The sequence below is a fragment of the Peromyscus maniculatus genome, chromosome 20 (assembly GCF_049852395.1).
Source record: "Peromyscus maniculatus bairdii isolate BWxNUB_F1_BW_parent chromosome 20, HU_Pman_BW_mat_3.1, whole genome shotgun sequence".
Taxonomy (NCBI): Eukaryota; Metazoa; Chordata; class Mammalia; order Rodentia; family Cricetidae; genus Peromyscus; species Peromyscus maniculatus.
Window position 1 is genome coordinate 7,921,255 of NC_134871.1, and position 19,625 is coordinate 7,940,879.

Below are 19,625 nucleotides of genomic sequence, written 5' to 3' on the forward strand. Positions count from 1 at the left end.
TGGTACCTGAGAAATGGTAGATGGATGCAAGCAACTTTCGGGAATCTTGCAAAAGTAGACCAAGACAGCTGGCAGCCTGGACAGTCACCTAATGTTTCTCAGCATTGTTGGTGCATTCAAATTGGCTACAGGCCTAGAGTATCTGACAGACCATTTTCAGAAGCAGGATTTCTGAAAGACCATCTTACCCTGTCTTGGCAGAGTACAGTGGTCGCTTTTCTTGTGTCCTGCTTGTCCAGAAAGGACAGCATTGTATTTGTACTGTCAGCCATCAAGGCAAGGGCAGTTCTTTGCCCAGTAGGCCATTTTGTGCCAAAAAGACAAACTTCCAAATGGAAATGTCTTAGAAGCCCAACATTCTCTCGGGATCAATTGGTGCAGCCAGGAGCAATTGTGTCTCACGTCAACAGAATTCTAAGTTATTTAAATGCCATATTCTCTAGGTCTATGAAGTGTTTGAAGATTACCTATCTATCTGAAATATATCTATGTATACCTAGAAGACTTAACTAACATGACTACAGATATGATTATCATAGATGACTAATTATTAATCTATTTTTTTAATTATCCATTACAATTTTAAATGAGTTACATAAACATAATACCTCAAACAAGAATAGAAATATATATATACAGTATAACAAAATTAACTTCAAGTTTGTATCAATAAACTAAAATTTATACCAATGTAAAACATTTTAAACATAAACTAAAATCTATACCAATGTAAAACATTTTAAACAAGTTGTTCTTTAAAAGTAGGTTCATTAATCTACCCTTTTATCTTATCATTTCCATATCCTCCTATATATATATATATATATATATTAGAAAAAGATCACATTTTTAATCAACCTGTTTTAAATAAAAATATTGGTTTTTCTCTGTCCCACATCAGAGGGCTCTTTTGATTTGTGACACAAGGGTCTCTTAACCATTTTTTTAAAGCAATATGTCTGAGTTTAGAGGGGAGTGAGCCAATTCCACCTCTAAAGCCAGCTTGGTATATTTGGGAATTTGGGCGTAGCATCTCTTACTACTTCCTGCTGGAGGAGGGCGCTGTATCTTATGGGGACGCAAAGAAAATTTTAGGCCTATGGGGTAGTCCGTGAGGCTGTATTGTGTGAACCAGTCGCCTTGAAACCGCTCTGGATGTTGGATCATCTGGGCCATGGTGTCATCGGAGACCTTTCAGGGGGTCTTGGCTGGTGAAACCTGATGTATCTTAATCTGGAACAAATCCACAGCCTCTGGCTTTCTGTGGAAAGAAAAGCAGAACCTCTTTTCCAAAGTAACATATCCTTAAATCCAAATTTTGAAGTCAAGGTATCTTTAAAATTTACATTTTGGCATAACTGAACAGCTTTTATAATCAAATTTTTTTTTTTAGTTACGAATGTCAAAGACAACATAATCCAGATCTTATGTGTGATAGCCATCTTTACGTGGCTTATTACCTTTGTTTTTTTTTTTTTAAAAAAAAAACACTTTATTTTTAGATACTATTTGTTTGTATAGCAGTATATATATATTTTTTAAGCCTATGTACATTTTTACATGTATTATAAACTATTTCATCTGAATCTTATTGCGAACTTATTGCTTTAAACTGTATGTAGCCTTTTAAGCCTGAAACAGAGCTGGGAACGAACCAGGATAGAAAAGTTGAGGTTATAAAACCCTTAGTGGCGGAAGCGGAGACTGCAAGCAGAGCTACGTTTGTGCTTGGAGCCTCTGGAGCCAGCCCTCCGGTGGCACTGGAGACACAGGAGCCTGAAATTGAACTCCCCAGCGAGCCTCGGCCTACTGAAGAATGTCTGAGATCCTGGAGAGTGCTGAGAAAGGTGCAAAGTTCCTCAGTGATGCAGAGATCATCCAGTTGGTCAATGCCAAGCAGGTTGAATCCTAGGATAGTCCATTTGAAGGTTCAGTTCTGGACTGTGACTAACAGCACATTATAGGTTTCTTCCAGCATGCTTCTCATTCTCACTGGCACACCAATTATTCCAAGATGCATTCTAGACTTCTCAAGGACGTTTCCCCGCGCCCCGCCCCCCCCCCCCCCGACTCCCCATGTCCATTCATGTAGACCTCAGTGAATGCTGCTTTTTAGCGTTATTGTTTCACACAAGTGTTCTTGGTGGCTCGTTAAATGTCTGAATGGCAGGGCCTGTCTTCTCTCAGTTCCTGAAAGATCTTGGTATCACCAACATCTGACACTTGGTGAAGGTTCCTCAAGTGAATGATATCACCTGGTTAGAAGGCCTCCCCTGGTGCTCTTTGGATCATTCACTTCCCTTCTCTACTTAGTCTCTTCAAAGGTCTTCTCCAGAATTTGAATGAGTGTGGTCCAGCTGTTCTTCAATGAGGGCTTCCTATCCTATTCCAGATAACAATTTGTCAATGAAGAACTTTTCTCTCCCTTCCTTTCTGTGGGGACACACAGAACTTGGGGTATTTTCACCTTTATGTCATCTAACCATTTAGGGTAGTCTTCATCTCTGTGTCACCTTTATTGACCCAGTGATATTAGATGCCAAGAGATATTTATTGCAGCATTTTAAGGAACACACACACACACACACACACACACACACACACACACACTTTTTTGTTTTGTTTTGTTTTATTTTACAATACTATTCAGTTTTACATAACAGTCACAGATTCCCTTGTTCTCTCCCTTCCTGCCCCCCTCCCCTTCCCCCAGCCCACCCCCCATTCCCACCTCCTCCAGATCAAGGTCTCCCTCGAAGACTGAGATCGACCTGATAGACTCAGTCCAGGCAGGTCCAGTCCCCTTCTCCCAGACTGAGCCAAGCGTCCTGCATAAGTCCCAGGTTTCAAACAGCCAACTCATGCAATGAGCCCAGGACCTGGTACCACTGCCTAGATGCCTCCTAAACAGATCAAGCCAATCAACTGTCTCACCTATTCAGAGGGCCTGATCCAGTTGGGGGCCCCTCAGCCTTTGGTTTATAGTTCATGTGTTTCCATTCGTTTGGCTATTTGTCCCTGTGCTTTATCCAACCTTGGTTTCAACAATTCTCGCTCACACACACACACACACTTTTTAAAGCATGCCCCTAGCTCCTATCTGAGAGTCTATCCACATGACATGACAGATACAGAACAGAGAGAAAACATGTGTTAAGATGTTGCTCAACAGAACGGAGAGCAGCATGTTTTAAAAGGTTTCACTTAGTAGGACAGCATATAAAAGATGCTTAATACTCTATATCTGAGGTTCAATTACAGAAAAAATAACATGTTGTTTTGTTCTGTTGAAAGCAAGATTTCCTTTTGCTTCCAAGTCAGGGCCCAGAATTAAAAACTCTTCTTACCCAGGAACAATTTAGACACCAAAGGGCCCCATCTGTCCAAACTGACTGGCAGCTAGACTGGAGAACCAAGACATCTCACTGATGCCTATGCAACCTGAACTGCATTTGTTTGCACAGTCCAGAAATGCAAACCTTTGTGAGCCGAGGAAGAAAAATCCTTCATGCATTTTCTTGTGACTCTGTTCTCGTTATTTGTACAAAGCTAGATTTTTTTCCAAAAGAACAATGGTTCCTCCACTCTTCAGATGTCAGAAACTGTAGAGATTAAGAAAGAGAGATACCCCACATCAAATTCAATGAATCCATATCTCATTTCTGGACTCTATTATTCTAATTATTGACTAGATCTCTTCGCCTTTCTTGTTTCCCCAAGCTTTGTCCACCCCCCTTGGGATGGAACAGTTTTCCTTTTGGGTATGCTGAGCTTTGGGGCCTAATCTATTGCAGACAAATTTGGTGCTACTGTATCCAAGGTGGCACCTGACCTCCCATGTGCTAACTTCTCCACCCCTCCACTGAGTAACCAAGTTCTCCATTATGATGTTGCAGTAGAGCAGTACACAACCCAAAGTAGCCCTGGCCCTGTCATCCTATGGTTATGCTTCTGTACCTCTCCTAGCCCTTCTCATTTTCCAACTGCTAATCTAAAAGGTTGGAAAATTCTGGGCTCAATCAGTAATTTCAAGATAATAATACAATTAGTGAAGAACACTGGTCAGGCTCTAAAACCCAATGGCAAAAATAAAAAACAAATATAAATAAGAACTACTAGCAGAAAGGGAATTTGTAAGAAAATAAAGATGGTACACTTAAATTAGAGGATGAGATAGGTAATAGATGGATAGATACCAAGAATATATGATAGATTTATAAGACATAATTAATGGATAGATAACTTAAAGATAGATGAGTCCATAATTAAACATCTAAATTTTAAATTTTCTTTTTAACATTGAAGGTGATACTATTATAACATTTTTCAATTAAGCACTTGAAATAAGTCAAAGAAATACTCTGTTATTAGGCCTGATTCTTATTATAAATACAAGGCCAATCTAGCCTGTAGGGAAGGAGTTGACATGTAGAGGGTTGATTTCCTTGGCTTCTCACCAATAGTTCTACCAGAATCATGTCCTGGTTGGCTTTTATTATCAACTTGACACAACCTACAGTGATCTAAGAAAAGACCCTCAAATAATGAATTACTTTCATCAGATTAGCCTGTGGGCATATCTATTATGCAATAAAATGATTGTTATTTGATACACAAAAGCCCAGTCCACTGTGGGTAGCACCATTGTGTACTGGGTAGCTGTTCGAGCTTTGACCTGGCAGTACTACCCCCATTGAGGCTTCTGGTAACTGTCACATCTACCTAGGACCTGCCCCCTGAGGCAGTGCTGAGACAGGAGCCCTTAAGACCCAGAATCCGGATGTGCCCGTCTCTTGGTTCCTGATAATCATGGATGTTGGATGGTAGATCAAGCAGAGTTCTCCAGAGAACACCGCTGGACTGCACTTCACCTCTCCCAGATCCTGTAACCTATCCCTTTACTTGTTGTAAGTAAAAACCCCCAAATAAACCTCCCTTTTAACTAGGTGGAGTTGTCTTAATACTTCCACCAATACCATCCCTAGGCACGTGGGACTGGGTTGTATAAGAATATGACTCAGAAGCAGCCGGGCGGTGGTGGCGCACGCCTTTAATCCCAGCACTCAGGAGGCAGAGCCCGGCAGATCTCTGTGAGTTCGAGGCCAGCCTGGGCTACCAAGTGAGTTCCAGGAAAAGGCGCAAAGCTACACAGAGAAACCCTGTCTCGAGGAAAAAAAAAAAAAAATATGACTCAGTAAGCAAGTCAGAGAGTGAACCAAAAAGAAGCTGTTGGTTCCAACCTTCAGGTCCCTGCCTTGAGTTCCTACCCAGACTTCCCTCAATGATGGACTGTGACCTAGAAGTTTAAGATGAAATAAACCTTTCTCAACCCTAAGTAGCTTTTGGTCAGTGTTTTATCTCAGCAACAGAATGAAACTAGATCAGATCAATATGCTTCCTGGCAGCAAAAGCTACTCGACAACAAAAGATTGTTGGAGAAGTTATCACAAGAGTGATTGCTGCCGGGCGGTGGTGGCGCAGCCGGGCGGTGGTGGCGCACGCCTTTAATCCCAGCACTCGGGAGGCAGAGCCAGGCGGATCTCTGTGAGTTCGAGGCCAGCCTGGGCTACCAAGTGAGTTCCAGGAAAGGCGCAAAGCTACACAGAGAAACCCTGTCTCGAAAAACCAAAAAAAAGAGAAACCCTGTCTCGAAAAACCAAAAAAAAAAAAAAAAAAAAAAAGAGTGATTGCTATAAGAGCAGATATTGGTGCATTGTCTGGCAGAAAGGTCTTTTTCTCTATATCCCTCCTTAACATATATACATAAATGTACTGCCCATCTCTCCCCTCAGTAAAATTGCTGCCATGAAAATGATGTTGCTAGAGTACAGAGAAGGAATGAAGGTAGTTTCTTTTTGCTTTTATAAAATCTATGATATGTCACTGTGTGTGTGTGTGTGTGTGTATGTGTGTGTGTATGGGTGCCCATCTGTCTATAGTTTTCATTGTTGAGCTCTAAGTAGATGGGACTAAGTTTAGTACTAAGTGTTGAGTACTGAGTAGTACTCCATTTCACCTTTAAAATGTTTCCTTGATGAAGCCCTGAGGGTGCAGCAACTGTGTCAATAACTCCCAAACTTAGGGTCCTGGCCAAGTTCTAGAGATTTGTGCTGAGTTATTGGAACTCCATCGGGAAGGACAATGTGTTCCACAGAAGTCTGTGGTAAGCATGTTACAGGTGAGAGAGTGTCTGCCCCTGGTAATGTGGTTCTGGCTTTGCTGCTGTTTTCTGTGGCCACTTTCCCAGGCAGGAACACCTAACTTTTTTTTCTAGCACTGCACATAGAACCTGAAAACAATCTTCTGGCTTTTGAGTAGATCCTTAGGCCCATTGGATAGAGTTGCAGTAAAACAACCTAGTCCATGGAGATGTACCCTGCATGACTGGGTAGTCTTCTACCAGGATGTCTTCCCAAAGCCATCCTTGCAAGACATTTCGGGGAAGGAGTGGAGTGTTGTGTCTTCCCACACACATACAAGAATTATTTTGGGGGATTCATAGGGTGTTACACTGTTAAGTTCAGATAAGTACAAAGGCAATGACCAGTCTATGACCAAAATGCTACTTAGGGAAGCTTCCAGATAGCAGAGAGTTTGTTAAGGCTTTTTACCTTTTTCTGCAAAGACTCTACACATTTCATATATTTAAGGTAGAAAAAAAATCTAAGTAACTATTATCCTTGTTTCAGAGATGAGGAGGGGAGTAGGCCACAGATAAGCTAAGGAAGTTGGCAGAGATCACACCGCATCAGATGGCACATTGGAACCAAAGCAGTCTGTCTGTAAAAACCTAAGTTCTATATAACTGCACAACTTACACCCACTCTGTTGTATTGTTAGTGTGTTAAAGGTTCCAGGAGGATTTGAGCACATTAAGGAATGCACCTTGCCTGCAGGCTCTTTGGGTTGCTGATACATGCCCATGAAGTGTATGCATGAACACTGTAGATACACTGTCTGCAGTTGTAAAGTATATCAGGATGGGAAAAGGATTATAGAAACAGTTTTAGAAACAGTAGCAGGATCTCCAGAGAATTGTAATTCAGCTTTGCATGAACTTTAAGGTCAGGTGAATAAAAATACTAAGGGTCGGCATAACAGCTGATGCTGATAATTGCTGTTACTATGGAAACATAGTACAACACCAAGGGCCAAAAAAAAAAGTGTTCATAAAAGAGAATGCTTACAGAGGAAACACTCAGCCCATAAGGTAATGAGCAGACTTGAGAACCTAAATAAATCACCGAGTTTCGGGAATGGGGCAGGAAGAGTGGAGAGAGAAAGCTAAACACAATGACCATAAAACAGTCAGATATATTTTGTCCATTTGTTTTGATTAGATAAATAAGATTTCTGTGTTTGTGAAGCAGCTTTATCCTAACTATTCAGATAGATAGAATAGGAAAAAACTTTAAAAAGTAAAAATAGAGTATCTGGTGGGCACCATACTCATCAAGGATGCTATCTTGAGATGGAATTTTCTTGAGCTGTTGTGTCTGGTATACACCTCTGAGAGATGGCATTTAGAGGCCAGGACAGTTGTGGTGTCCATCTATTTTATTCATTTATTCCTTTATCAAGTTATTTATTTATAGATTTTTTTAACCTTAGGTCACATTCTATAATTCAGGTTCCTGTGAAACTTGTTATGTAGCCCAGGTTTACCCCCAAGCTCATGCCATTCCTGCCTTAGCCCCTGTACTTATTAGTGTGTACCACCACATTAGGCTTCTAGTTTCCTTAAGTAAATGAGACCTAGCAGACACATTGGCCTGTGTACTTCTTGTGCATTGAAATACCTAACCGTATTTCTTGGGTATCTTTCCACACCACAGTTACAAGCTCCCCCTTGAATCTAACAGCTGCCTGGTTATCCCTGCCTGGATGTCCTGGTTTAATTATCTTGATGAGTCTGTGTATATCCTAATTTAATTGACTAGACTTGTTTTGATGGACAGTTGATAGAATCCAATATGTTGCTATTTTAAACTGGATAATGAGAATTCTTGAAGAGGCATCATTTTTGTCTGTGTGCAAGTGCTCCTGGAAATAAAATCTGTTTTGCATCAGAGACTATATATTGTTCAGACTTTGAGAACATTACCAGTCACGTGCTCACCATGAACATTTCACTAGGATATGCCCCACCAGCAGTGGACTACAAATTTATTTTTCCTCATTTCTTTGTGGGATTTTTAATTTAAAAAATTAAACTAATTTATTTTATGTATACCAGTATAATTTACATTCTAAAGAATGTAAAACTGTTGGTAAAAACACTGTCTCCAAACAAGTTTTTTTAAAAATCACTTTTTCTAAGTGGGTTAATGTGACAGCTGTATTTAGTGACTGGTCCTGTCTAAATCTTATTGCACTCACCCAGTAGGATTTAAAGCATGCCCAACTTTCGCAATCATTGCCTCAAAGTAGTAATACGTGCTGGCTTCTTTTGGAATGCAAAAGTACTGTCTGGTTCCTCAAAACACAGAGATCCACATTCACATACCACCCAGAAAAGGAAAGAGAATCTTTGACAGAAGTTAAAACAAGAAAAGATAGCTTGATATCTTCTCACAGGACTCACACGTGCTTTTGTCTACACCTCATCTTCCTTACCACATAATCTACCTCCCAAATGTGCGGACTGCATACCTGTACCATTTCCTAATATAGTACTAGGGATCAAACCTATGGCTGGCTGAGTGAGCTGCAGCCCCAGTCCTGATTTCTTTTCCTTAGTTATATTCTTTGCTCCTTTACTCTTGGGTTTACTCTTGCAGATATTCTCTATAGTTTAAGAAAATTAGCCTGGCATCAGTGCAATTACACTTTCCGTTTGTCTTTTGGCCTTGTTTACACTCTTTGTTTCATGCAGAAGAATCTAAAATTTTATAAAGTCAAATATATCATTTTTAAAATGATGGTCAAGTTCAGTGTCTTGTGCAGAAAGGCCTACTCACCTTTAGATCATTTAAACAGGGCACCTTGCTTTTGGGCTTACCGTTTGTTTGCACTGTGATCCCTCTGAAACTTCTTCCTCCCCCTGCCTTATCTTGTCGTAGTTGCATTTTTAAGTGACCTACAAATGCCATGTACTAAAAATAAATGATGCTCTTGGTTTCCATATATAAACAGATACCCACACAATTCCCAGAGATCAACTAGGTGGTTATGAAAAGAGAGTTATTTCTGTCCTCCGTCCCCTGCCCCTAGACAGAGACCAGCTAACTAGGAATACAAGGAAGCCAATTTCAGCTCCTCCAGGAAGAACAATTCATTCCCAGGACGGAACTAGCCACTTAGCTGCCATTTTCTCGGAGGCTTAGTGAGCTAACCATTTCCCCGAGTATTCCAGGAAGCTTGCATCTTTGCTCTGCAATCCTCTTTATGCACTTCATGAAAAGCTCTTGGAAAATAGGTACGTGTAGTGATGAGTTATGGCAATCTCATAATGTCTAACTATCAGAAGGAGCTTGGTGGCAATTGCATTGTTTATCTAGAAAACAAAAACCGCTGAGGTGATTTAGTATCATGGGGAGAGATGAAGCTTCAGAGACTGGTTCAGGCCCACATATGAACTTACCTGTGGACTGATGACCCTCAGTTTTCATCTATTAATACTGTTATTAATATTAATCCTATATATTGAGATTGTTGTTAGGCATTCTTCAAAGTTTAAATATTCTATGTAGTGTTTTTAGTAAAGGATTACTCAATATATGTTATCAGTCTTTGTTATTATCCTATTAAGATAAAATCCTATTGCTTGATGTATTGTTTTGTTTCCATCAAGCATGAGTGCTCACCCATGTACCACACACATGGGCCAGGTTGTGGTGTATAAACAAAGAAAACTCAGCAAGGCATCTGTTCCCAAAGGCCGAAGCTTGGACTGTAGCAGAGCACAGAAAGAACTATTAATGAAATCATTGGAGGCAATAAAGCTAAAAGCCGTATACATTGTAATCCGAACCAGGGAATAAAGGGAAACATACAGCAGGTGGCTCCGGCCAGCCACGAGCCTGTGGATGAACAGCAGCTGCTTTGGAAAATCAAGACGCTTGTCGAGACCTCAGGCCCAGACAATCCCCTTCTTTCATGGAGGTAACAAGAGGTGACAGCGCGGATCAGCCTGAAAGCCCAGCCTTTTCACCGTCCGCCGTCCCTCTTTTCATCCCGATGCCGAGGATAAAGGAAGTGGGTTTCCTGCCCGGTTCCATCCCAGTAATTGTTTTGCCTGCTTTGCAGAACTGCCGTCCTGGTGAAGTGCACTGTCCTGGACCTGCCATTGGTTGGAAACAGCAGGGCTTTTGTCAGCGAATAGAGCTGTGGTGACAGGAAGGACATTCACAGAAACGCTGTGCCCCCAAGGCAGCTCCTGTTCTCATGTCCCAGGCCAACCTCTGCTCTCTGAGTGCTCCTTTATGGACCTCTCAAAATCGAGTTTTGAGCCTATAAAGTCATTCAGGGCACACAGAGTACTCAAGTTCTGTTCTTTGGGATCCATAGCCTTGGCGGCTTTTAAACATGGGCGTTGTTTCCCCGGCAGTAGGAAGCGTCCAAGAAGTTGAGGGAAACAGGTTGTTTTTTGAAAATGCATCAGAGATATTTTTGGTAAAGGATCATGTCGAAATCGTTTCCAGTGGCTATACTTTTATTGAGAACCAGCAGCCCATGAGCTAAAAGTACATGGATTGCTGGAAGCCAGCCTTGATGTGATTCGTGATCTGAGTTACTATTTGGATGAAATGAAAGCCTCTTATTGCAGGTCTCTGGCTGCTCCATCGAGCATCCTGCACCTATTCAAAACTGCAGTCATAACAACTCGGAGCAGTGGGGAAAGGTGTCTGGGAAGGTGACTTGGAAAAGCCAGGTTTGTACTCCCTTATGATTGCCACCCTATGGATATGGAGGAGTTTGGAAGAGGCCTCTTCAATTATACTGGCATGTTTGACTACTGGAGAACATGTTCACAGGATAGAGGGAAAGCTCAGTCAGTCAAATGCGTGCTGTTCAAGTATGAGGACCTGAGTTCTGGCTCCAGAGCCCACGTGAGCTTGGCAGTGCACGACTCTAATCCCAGCACCCGGAAGGTGGAGACAGGCAGAACTCTACGCCTCAGTGGCCAACTAGCATAGCCTAATTGGCTAGTCCCAGGCCGGTGAGAATGTCTGTCCTAAAAAACAAGGTAGGCTGCACCTGAGAAATGAAATCCAAGGCTTGTCTCTGACCCCAACACATGCATGTGTGTGTGTGTGTGTGTGTCTGTGTCTGTGTGTGTCTGTGTGCCTACACACACATACCCTTCACACACACACATACATAATGTGTTCTATGGTTTTGTTTCCTTTTTAAATCCAGGCCCTATCTTCCCTCTGTAGATCACGCCTTGTAGCCATCATCTTGTATGAAATATAGTTTCCTATTTGCTACTGTGGGGGCAGAAATGGAATGCTGGTGCTGCTGGGATCCAACTGGGACAATTGTGATGGTGTTGAAACAACTGAGAGTGTAAGGACCAAGGTCAGTTAACTGTCAGGCAGGCAGCAATTCTCAGCCACCTCCCATGTCTCGCTTCTCTACCTGTGAGTTGGGCTGTGTTATTGCCGGTCATAACCGTAGGTGTGAGAAGCTAAATTTCTCCATTTGTCCTTGATTTTGTCTTCTCCATTGTCTTGGGTTCCCCCAAGAGACTATCTTACACATAATAACTGAGCCTTGACGTTCTTTTCAGCTGTAATCTGCTACTCACCAGAATTCTGCTACAGTGCTACTCTGTGAAGAAACAGGGGTAGATCAGGAGCACCCCAAAATCCTATTTATAAGCCCCATTTGTGGCGAGTCTGCTTCAGTACAGATGGGAGAGCCTTTTGATATGGAGTTTACAGTCTTCACTCATTTTTCTGCTCACTTAATTAACATTTTGTGGTTGTTCGCCATGGTTTAAGGAAATGATCTTCCTTAAATACTTAAATGTATTTCTTGGATTACTTCTTTCTCTTGTCATGACAGAGTGTCTGACAAAGTGAACTTAGGAAGGAGAGGTTCACAGCTTGAAGTCATAGTCCATCATGGCAGGGAAGGCAGCATGGCAGGAGGCTGATCACACTTCCACCTCAGTCACGAAACCAAGGGAGATGAATGCCCATAGCCGGTCCTCATTCTTTTAATCTGGACCAGGACCCCCACATATAAGGTGGGTCTTCTCAAGTCAGTTCATCCAGTCTAGAAACTCCTTCATGTACCTGCTCAGAGATTTGTTTCCATGGTGACTAATTCTAAATTCCATCAAGATAACAATCAAGAATAACCGTCTTATTTCCCACGTGTCTTTCTATTTACCATGAAAGTTTTATAGGCGAAATGTACATATTAATACTCTGAACTTATGAAAGTCTTCCAGTGTATTCCAAGATATTCTTCACCCTAGTTGATAGAGGAAGGGTAGTGAGGCTGAGTTGGTAGTGTCCTTTCTCCTGCAGTCTGGTTCTTAAAAACCTCGGGCGGGTAAGCTAGAATAAAATTGTTTCCGTTCAAGGCAAGCTAGGCCAAGAACAGAAAACTTTGGGTGCCTTTAACAATGGTGGCTTCCCTTCCCGACTGCTGCAAGCTTTAGAGGAGTCTTGTTGAAGGCAGGCAGGCAGGTGGGCTCCCAGAAGACGGTTCTGTGGGTGCCAGAGGAGTTTCTGAACTCCACCCACACTGATGAGATATGAGTGATCTGACCCGTGGTTCGATGTTGTTTTTCTCCTCTGGTGAACCCAGCAGCTGGTGATACTCAGTTTTCAGTTTCTGTCCTGAAAGAATAAGAGGGATGATGCGTAAGTTCTTCACACAGGAAACGGAAAACTAGAGTCCACCACCTATATTTGTATGGCTTGAGAGCAACAAATGGCTTTTTGCCTTATTAAATTGATGAAAAATAATAATTTTATGACACATAGAATTACACCAAATTTAGACTTCAGTATCCACATACACAATTGTCATTCACTCACTGCTAGAGTCTGTGTACAAATTGCTTATATGAAAGGGCTAGTAAACCCTAAAATATTGAACATCTGACTCTATGTAGAAAGTTTGCCAGCCTCTGGTTTAGTACACTCTAGACGCGGGTTGAGGCTAAAACCCTTGACACAAAGCTAAACATCAAGGTCATTGAGCATTATTAGATGCTGAAGAGACTCTTCACTTTTAGAGATGAGTGAAGTTGCGGTGGACCCTCCAGTACCCTCTAGGTTTGTGAGGCACATCGAAGGGTCAACCCAATAAGCATTTACAGAACTGGTTCAGAATGAAAGATGGCAGAGTCACTATTGGCCCAGAGCCGTTGAAGCTCAGCCTATTTGGAGAACAGTAAGCACTTGGCGATAGGCCAAGCGCTGGTCCTTCTGCAGAGCGACACAGGGGAGGGATAGTGGAGTGCTGTACTTTCTGACTAAGCTGTAGTCTTTCCAGCCCTTATGGGCATCAAGAGAGCACTGTGAATGCCTCCGGATTCCAAAGCCACTTTCAAAGATGCAGGCTGCATTTACTGTGATGTTCAACACTTACGTTAACCAAGAAGTCTTTTTGCGAGAGGAAGGAGGTTCATTAACTTGAAAAGTTTCTGAAGAAACCCATCAGCCTGATGCTGGTGGTAATTAATGACAGTGGAACACACCTAAAAGACTTGTACCTTGGCAGAAATGCTTGCATGTCTCTGTGTTGCTTGTTTCCTCTGATGATGCTGTTTAGCTGCTCTGGGAATTCTGATGCCTGCTTTGAATATTATATATAATATATATTATGTATATAATATATATATATATATATGCTAAACACATAAACTGCTTAGCTCATGTGAGTCTCCTAAACATGTCTAGTGTGAACTCCAAGAAAAACCAAAGCTTTAGAAATATTAGCTGTGGTCCCTAAGTACGTTCTTTTGATCCCTATTGTGTACGTCACTGGAAGATGTCAGAAATTCTTCCTCATCTAGAGTTAAAACTGAGGAGGCTCCATGGTGGGATTTTATGGTGGAGTGGGAACCAACAAGCAGATACAGGATGTGGACTTTCTTATTCCTTAAAGAACTTTCCTAAACTGGGGCTAGCTCAGCAGTAGAGCACTTGCCTCTAATACCATGGGATCAACCCTTAGTACTGAGGAAGAAAATGAGAAGAATTTCTTACATAAAAAGCACCATTATCAGCGTCAGGCAATCACTTTGGGGCTCCTTTGGGGACACAGTATGAAGTTTAGCTTGGTTCATAATGGAGCAGTGGCTTTGAGTCTTTTTTGGCAATGTCCCCAAATTGCCATTTTCATTGTATACTAATTATACAGTGGTTTGGCTCGGGGGGAAAAGGTATGCCCTCTTGCTGCCTTCTTATTTTCTTAATGAGAGTGGTTGTGAAATCCACCCAGGAGGCCTTGTAAGTGAGCCATCAACAGATCACATTGTGAGTTAATAGAGTTGGAGAAATACGGAAGCAAATGCCCCATGTAGAGGTAAACTGAGGCATGAGTGAAGAACATGGCCTTTTGTGTCCCGTGGGCCCTCATAGAACTTAGGCTCGACGAGCACCCCCAGCACAATGTGAAGGTCACTTCAATAAATCTAGTCACATTAGCATCATCCAGACCCTTCCTAAATATGCCTCTAACGATGAAAAGCTCATTTCTTCACTTTAGTCCACATGCATTAGGATGTAATAATGTAATGTAGCGCCACTGTGTCACACTAGGATCGTGCAGCTGAAAGTGACAGAAGCCAACTCAGACTTGGGTAAGCAAAACAACAATATTTATTGGCTCTCTTGACAAAAACTTGAGAAGGCTTAGCTCCAGGGAGCCATATGAACGATATCGAAGGTTGTAAATCAATCTCTTCACTCCTCTCCCTCCCTGGCTTATTTTCTCCTTCCCCTTCCCATCTCTGTTCCTCTCTGTATTTTTGCCTGTTTATCTTTTCCATCATTCTCTCAGACTGACCACTCCACTTACTGGACAACACAGCTACCAGCGGCATCTCAGGCTCATACATCCCTGCTTCACAGGCAGAAAGGTGTGGAATTTGGTCTTTCAGCTTCCATCTTCCCCTCTGTGTGTGGGGGGGAGGGGATCAGTTTAGCTTCATTTTCATCTGTTTGGACACAGTCATCATGGCTAGAAAGCTAGACTGCTGCCCTTAAAGCAGAGGGACCAATTTTGGAAGAATATATGGCCAAGGGAATGAGTGATACCGTGAGGCATCCTGCGAGGGATGAAGATTGAGGTCACAAATTCACATTAAGTGCTTGTGGTTTCCTTTTTCTCTCTCTCTCTCTCTCTCTCTCTCTCTCTCTCTCTCTCTCTCTCTCTCTCTCTCTCTCGGTTTTTCAAGACATGGTTTCTCTGTGTCGTTTTGGTGACTATTCTGGATCTTGCCAGGCTGGCCTCCAGCTCACAGAGATCTGCCTGGCTCTGCCTCCTGAGTGTTGGGATTAAAGGCGTGTGCCACCGCCTGGCTGGTTTTGCTCTCTCTCTTGAAACAGAAAGTAATCCATTCTCTTTGGGGACCTTTCAGATATTTAAATGCAGCTGTGTGTCTGCTCTTGTTGCTTGTTCCCACAATCACCTGCCCTGGGTGACCAGTCTCTGGGTTACCTTTCACTCTGTGTCTTGCTTCTAGTAGGACCCTCTTAAATGGCATTCTGGATTCCCCTTGCCTCTACTCTCCTTGGCCCAGGCTATCCCATCTCAACTCTGCTTCAACCTAGGGAGATCCCCTTAACCATGGTTCAGCTATCCTAGAAGCTTCAGATCAGCCCCCACTAGTCTCATGTAGGAATATAATCCTTTCACTCAAGAACAGGTTGGGGCAGCTGAGAGATGTGTTTTGACTCCTGTGTGTGTCTCTCTCTCACTGGCCAAAGTATCACCTTAAGGAGTTGACTGAGCCTTTGCCCTATTGCTCAAAGGATTAAGGGATGAGTTAAGCACTGTGCCTAGCCCTCGGCAGATGAGTAATAAATACTAACTATAGTACTGTTATCTTTTCTCTCAGTGACATCATACAGGAAAGGGGTCTGTGGCTACAGACATCTTAGTACATCCTGTTAGCCACAGGAAAAGAAATAGACTCCTCCTATGCCCAGAAAGCCAGCCTGAGAACTAGCTTGACCACTAAGGCAAAGGAAACTGGGCCTTTAGTCTTCAATTTCTTTTTCCAGCGCATCTTAGAGTTCAGTCAGTCCTGTCACCTAGACTACTATAAACGTACCACTTGCTCTCTGCTTGTTTTCCACCTCCGAGTTTAAGCCAATTGTCTTGAGGCAAATAAAAGCCCCATTATCCCAAGCCAGGGAATTGGGCCGAATGTGAATTCCATCCAGATCAGCTATGAAAGGCCCGAAAGGTGGAAATGATTCTACCCTGGGGCTTCATAGGGAGGTCTCGCTCAACTCTTTCAATTGCCTGAAGACAGGTAGTTTTCCTGTTATTACCCAGGCTAAATGTCTTGGCATTTGGGACTCAGTACGTATTGGTTGGACCCTGCTTTTTTTCAGCATTAACTCCCCTCTCTCCTGTTCACCAGCTAAGCACCCAGTCTGATCGGTTGACAGTTCCCCAGGGCTGCTGGGAGAATCAGCTCTTTTGAACATCTCCCCGCGATGGGTGCGTCTATCTGCCCTCTTTTATTACTGTCTTAGACATTACCCACTCATTCACCCGTCTCCATCCATCACACAAAGTTTTTGGTGTAGGCGCTGGGCATATAGAGAGAAACAAGCCAATGACCTGGCCTTATGGAATTCACACACAAGTTTAAGAAACAGACAACAGACACGTAATCCAATATGGTAATGAAATATATTGTTATAAAATAAAAGCCAGGGATCTGGGAGTCTCAGCAGGCAAGGCTCAGCTACCTATCCTAGAACAATAACTACAGAGAATCGTAATGGTGGGAGGTAGAAATCAGTGTGGCACACTGGGAAGAAGATGGAGAGCCTCGTAAACCCCCAGATCCATTTTCAGTACACTGATATGAACTGTGGACTTAAATAGAGGAAAACTGAAACAAGGGCTATACATAATTAAGAAGTCTTGGTCAAAGTGTGGTCGCAGTTCTGGTCTGATAGGTGGGTAGAAGTCTTTATTGTTTGAGGGGAACCATCTGGTTCCCATAAGCTGATTGCCCCTGACTGCCTGGCGATCTTATCACGGGGTGATAGGTCTGGGAGGCTCTGCTGTTCCTGGAATCCAGTGAGATCCTAGGTTTACTGGAGATGTTTAGTACTGGAGCAGGACATTGTAATAGCTGATGGCAGGAGATCTCAACCTAGGACCTTGAAGGGGTGGAGATAGGTTTGGAACAGACACCCTTTGCATATTCATATGCCCATGAACAGTGCTAATCATGTGACTGACTCAAAAGTAAAGGAGGCTTACACAACAGAGGCAGGGATGCCAGGCTTTTTATCCTGCTTTAGTTTCCTTGTAGCCCCAGTTGAAGAGCTAATGCTTTTTAGCAGAAAACGGTGTCTAAATACCTGTCATAATGCTTGACTACCAGGTGTGTTAAGCACCAGACTGAGAATTAAAGCAAAGTGGGGGAATAGAAAAAAAGTAGGTTGATGGTAGAGAAAACGCATAGCACTTGGCTGTGTTAAGCATAATCATGTCATTGACAGAAACGCCTTAATTTGGAGGAACAGGAAAGGGAAAGCGATGTTGTCCAGAATATCCCTAATGTAGACAATTCAGGTTGTTATCTCTCACATTGTTCTAAAGAGCAGCAGCCTTGGAGCCAGATTGTCTTGGCTGTGGGTTACAGTGCCATAGTTTACTACCTACGTGACCTTTTTGAAGTATTTACCATTTAAGCAACTTTATACTCCTCATCTGTAATGTGGCTGTTAAAATAAAACCTCTTCCCAGGCTCGTTGTGAGGGTTAAGTGAAATTATAGCTGTAAAGGTATGACTGCAGAATCTGGGGTATAGTAATTGTTCAGCATGTGTTACTCTTGTGTTTACTACCCTCCTGGGGTATCAAGGATTGTAAGTGGGACAATGAATCTGACATGCTGGCTGCTATCATCATCCCCACATATGCTATTATTATTTTTATTTCATTATTATCTAGTGACTGAAGACTTTCAACACAGAAAGTTCACTCTCTCCTGAGTCAGTAAGTTGCCTTTGTTGATTGCCTGTTTGTGGAACATACTCCTTTCCTGCTGAATCCACACGAACTGAATATGAGCTTTTAGATCAAATCCTCCTCTTCCTCATCCTCCTTCTTTTTATGACCATAACATTCAGATGCTAGCATGGAGAGCGCAGCACGTATAGTTTAGATTCTCGGCCTAGCACACTCTGGCTCACACCCTCGTGTTCTGAACTCTCCAAGTTGGTTCTGTTAAAATTACACTCAACACTCATCACTTACTGTTCTGTTAGCAAATGTCTTATGATGCTACTGTGAAATTGAAACCACACCCAGGACACAGTGCTCTTGGTTGGGGATATTCTGACATTATTTTATCTTTCTCTGCAAATCACCTTTTAGGAGGATTTCTCTCTCTCTTTCTCCCTCCCTTCCTCCCACCTTCCCCCCTCCCTCCCTCTCCTGGTATATCTGTCTGTCTCTGTCTTTCTGACTTTTTGTGTACATTTGTCTATTTCTGTCTGCCTGTCTCTCTTCATGTCTCTCTGTGTGTCTCTGTCCTTTCTCTCTCTTTGTATCTCCCCACCCATCACAGAACAGGATAAACATTTTTGCACAAGACATTATTAAGTCTGCTCAAGGCCATTGACCAGACTAGGCAGCTGGAAACCAGACTTGATACTCAGACCTAATCATGACTTGTATTTTTCTAGAGCATCTGTTTTTAGGCCAGCTTCCTCCACGTGCAAGTCAAAACTGTGTCCAACAAAATTGTGTCCTTTTTTTCCCCCTTTAATTCCCGCTGACTTATAATCTTGCTTCTCGTGTGTTTCCCTTCGTTTGCAATTCTACAGTCCATAATATATTAAACAGTGCAATTATCTGGCCTAATATTGGGAAAGGGAAGGAATGCTTAATGTCCCACTCAAGCCATCCATACCCTATTCATATGGTGTTGTCTTTGCCAGGCCACAGATGATATAGTCAATAACATTTCCAGGCTGTTTACTCAACTCTTTTCCAAAGCACCATGGCAAGCCTCACCTCCTCCTCGGCCTTTCATCTTCATATATACTTCTATATCTATGTTTTACATGCACAACTTCATTTAATCTCACACTTCTACATCTATGTTTTACATGCACAAGGTCATTTAATCTCACACTTCTACATCTGTGCTTTATATGCTTAAAGTCACTTAATCTCCCAGTTACTTTATAATTTTGGAGCTATCATTATTCCTACTTTAGGGATAAGAGAATTGACTCTTAGCCGGGGGTGGTGGAATACTTCTTTAATCCCAGCACTCAGGAGGCAGAGGCAGGTGGATCTCTGAGTTGAAGACCAGCCTGTTCTACGAAGTGGGTACCAGGACAGTTAGGGTTATTACACAGAGAAACCCTGTCTCGAAAATTTAAAAACAAAAGTTGACACTTAAGGAGATGAATAACCTCAACCTCAGACTAAGTCTTTGACTGCTCCTGTGAG

The 19,625-nt window shown here is 42.4% G+C and overlaps 1 protein-coding gene and 1 long non-coding RNA gene across 2 annotated transcripts in view; one reads left to right on the top strand and one right to left on the bottom strand.

The window, feature by feature from the left end:
- The window catches only part of Sntb1 (syntrophin beta 1), a 255,315-nt gene that overhangs the window by 32,910 nt on the left and 202,780 nt on the right, over positions 1-19,625 (top strand). The window lies entirely within an intron of this gene.
- LOC121824525 (uncharacterized) lies at positions 9,898-12,415 on the bottom strand. Its single transcript, XR_006066454.2, has 2 exons — positions 11,753-12,415; positions 9,898-11,176 (listed from the first exon to the last, which is right to left on the bottom strand). It is a non-coding gene; the product is annotated as an uncharacterized LOC121824525 (long non-coding RNA).